This window comes from Lactuca saligna, chromosome 3, assembly GCF_052625555.1.
Source record: "Lactuca saligna cultivar CGN05327 chromosome 3, ASM5262555v1, whole genome shotgun sequence".
NCBI lineage: Eukaryota > Viridiplantae > Streptophyta > Magnoliopsida > Asterales > Asteraceae > Lactuca > Lactuca saligna.
The window spans coordinates 210,558,586-210,562,052 of NC_136419.1; the positions used below are offsets into that span (position 1 = coordinate 210,558,586).

At 31.6% G+C, this 3,467-nt stretch overlaps 1 long non-coding RNA gene across 3 annotated transcripts; it reads right to left on the reverse strand.

The window, feature by feature from the left end:
• Positions 1-432: 432 nt before the first annotated feature.
• LOC145037778 (uncharacterized) lies at positions 433-3,204 on the reverse strand. 3 transcript variants are annotated; one of them, XR_013678995.1, is made up of 7 exons: positions 2,961-3,204; positions 1,910-2,166; positions 1,665-1,823; positions 1,507-1,537; positions 1,330-1,417; positions 1,079-1,224; positions 433-877 (listed from the first exon to the last, which is right to left on the reverse strand). It is a non-coding gene; the product is annotated as an uncharacterized LOC145037778 (long non-coding RNA). The 3 variants fall into 3 exon arrangements; XR_013678994.1 differs by having other exon boundaries at positions 1,714-1,823; positions 1,910-2,195; XR_013678993.1 differs by having other exon boundaries at positions 1,714-1,823; positions 2,961-3,202.
• Between the last annotated feature and the right edge of the window lie 263 nt (positions 3,205-3,467).

Below are 3,467 nucleotides of genomic sequence, written 5' to 3' on the forward strand. Positions count from 1 at the left end.
AACAATGATTTCTGTAGCAAATTCCGTAGCCATTTGGTCCATAGCGAATTTTGTAGCTAATTGTTCCGTAGCAAATTCCGTAGTCGTTTGGTCCGTAGCAAATTCCATAGCCATTTGGTCCATAACAAATTTTGTAGCCATTTGGTTCATAGCAAGTTCCGTAGCAAATTTCATATCCATTTGGTCCATAGCAAGTTCCGTAGCAAATTTCATATCCATTTAGTCCATAGCAAGTTCCGTAGCTAATTGTTCCGTAGCAAATTTTGTAGTCATTCGTTCCGTAACAAATTCTGTAACCATTCATTCCATAGCAAATTTCGTAACAACTTTTTTTGTAGTCAATTCCATAACAATTGTTTCATACAATTTTTTCTATAAAATTCGGTTATTTAATTTGACTTATTATATCAATTTACAAAAATATAATTAATATAAAACCAAAAATAACAAAATATTTCTATAGAAACTAAAAGAAATATCTAATACATCAAAAGATCCATATTTCAACATCAAAAGTCGGTAAAAATTTAACGTAAAATACTATTCGATACATCATATTCTATCATTGATTAATAAAAGTTTTGACCTGTTCACTCAGTGTGTTAATGACATTTATTGCTTGTGCAAGTTGTTGTTCAAACTTTGCTTGAACATCCACATTTTTCTGCTGAAACTCTACATTCTTTTTCTGAGCATCTTCATATTTTTGAAGAATATCCTCATATTTTTGTTGAATATCCTCATATTGTCCGCTTTGCGTCTCAACTAACTTCTTCAAATTCTCAATCTCGACTTTTTCTCGACATTATTATCCTTGTATTGTTCGCAATGCATTTTAGAAGATCCTTTACTATCGAACAATCCAAGATAGATATATCTGCAAACCAAAAACGTGTGACAATCAATAACGTCACCCCTCTACAATATTTTTAGTTAATATAAGATAAGAGTTTTTTTATATACTTTTTCGAAAAAATAACAAATCTATAACTTTTTTCAAAATTTAAACAACAAAAAATTAATTCTATCAAATAATCATTAATTTCACAGATCCAACTCACTAAATGACAAAACTCACTTTTTCCCAACAAATTGGCCCATTCGAGCTTCCCAACGACCACATTTGTGTAGGGTAACACCTCTATACTTTGAGCTTCCTCTTGAGAATCCAGTGCTTTGACGACGAAGTAGATGCATAAACTCTTCCTTGGTCAAGTTTTTTATCTGTGTAACATAAGATATACATAAACTAACAGAATATTCATTGGGATTTTCAACTAATTATAAGAAACAATTTTTATATTATACATCAAATTTAGTTAAATTAACCTGATTCAAGTCATCCTCCTAATCACTTATATTGAAATTAATATCAGCATTAACACCACGAAATTTTATAGCAACCCGATCATATGCCCTGTAGAAAAATATCAGGTTTATAAAATTTGACATGATTAAATGATGAAACTAATGTCAGAAAACTGAAAAAGTGTAGAAGATCTTTACCTAGCAGTAGCATATGCAGTATCAAATCCACCTACAAAAATAATTAAGAATATATATATATATATATATATATATATATATATATATATATATATATATATATATATATATATATATATATAGAATTTAGATAAATATAATTAAACATATTCATATACATATTGAAATAGAATGGGATTTCAATGCTACGTATAATTTCTTAAATACCGAGGTAAACTTGTTTCCCACAATCCCTGCAGAAATCATAGAAATAGAATGAGGTTTTGCCTATTTTCCCACGTCTTGTTCAGCTTCCATTGGACAGGTTTCAGACAGCACTGGCCAAGTTTCAATTTTTTGTGGTTCAACATTTAGTATAACTGAAGATGAAGTAGTATAATAATAGAATAGAAAATAGTTTTACCTAAAAATTTTGTTGTTGGTATGAGCAGGGTTCAGCTCATATGGGGCCCGCACAGACACCAGTAGAAGTATTGGTGGCAATCCATGACATTAGCCCTGAGAAGGTTGGTGTTCCACTAAAAAAGGCATGCTCTTCATATTTCATATGTTCGTTATATATCAGTTGTCAAAATCCATGAGCCATTTTTCAAACTTTTTGCAAATAATGGATGCTTGTTCAGCTTGTTTTGAGCAGAAACTATTTTCACACAACAAGCCCTAGCAAAAGCATTGAACCAAATGGTGTCCTAATAATTATCCCAAAATAAGAAGTAAAAAATCACAGGTATCCTCACAAATTACAGAGATGGACTCTAGTCAGGAACGGTAAATGCCATAAAAAATAGCTACAAGTCCAAGAGACATTGATTTGATGATTAAACATGGTAAAAGATCTCAGAAGACTATAATCAAACAAACTAATCACAAATCCCGAATAGACGTATGATATTCCAAGCAGAGGAACTATAATCAAGAGCAATGTCATCGCTAATTAGAAATTGGTTCATGTAAATGCCGATCAAAAATCATATTTTTTTTTCTTAGCAATCAGGCGTGAAACCACTAAATTGGCAAACAATTTGACTCAATCGATTGATTTTCTCAACTACCACATAAAAGTTAAGAGTTGTTCAATCAATCTGCATTGCAAGTAGATAATATCGATTGCAAAACAAATAAATTTACAACAGGAGAACGCTACTAACAGTTGATTTCTAGGGTTTTTGAATCAGTGATAAGTTAAAAGATACCGACGTTAAGCTCTGTAATTGTCAAATTAAAAACAACAATTGGATGACAAGTATGAGGTGCAGGTCTGTATGATCGTTGGTTAAATAATGTAAAGCAGTGAATGAAAAAGATCGTCATTCGTTCACAATGCATGATTCTTCTTACCATTTGAGCATATAAGAAACTTATGACTTATTTATGTTGAATAATCTAATGGAGAGATCAACATCCTTTGAGTGATTGGATGATAGAAAGAAAAAGTGGAGCAAAAAGAATGTTACCTGGTAGGGATGAAGACGATCGAGAAAAATCTACAGGTTGACGGAGCAGGAGGCGAACGACAAAGCAAATGAGAGTGCGAGGAGCTCTGATCGATAAACCGTTTGGGGAATGAGGAATGCGATCGACGATTGAAAAGTTTGATCCAGATACTGATTTGGGGAAGAAGACTTATTTGGGTCATGTGATCTGACCCATTTGCCCGACTGGTCAAAATTTTTTGGGTACTCCTATATACACAAAGGATTCGTATATAAAGGTCAAATGACAAGATAAAATTAATTCTACAAACAGTCATCGGTTTTAATGTCCAATCGATTAATTTATCCTTCAACTTGCAAAGATTTTTCAAAACCCACCCTTAATGTTTTATTTAAACTTTACTATTTTTTGTTATATGGTTAAGAAAGTTTTAACATTTTTTATTTGGTGCCGAGCACTTTAAAATTCTCAATTATTGAAAAGAGACAATGTTGAAAATAATAATAATTACCATGTGTTCACTTTAT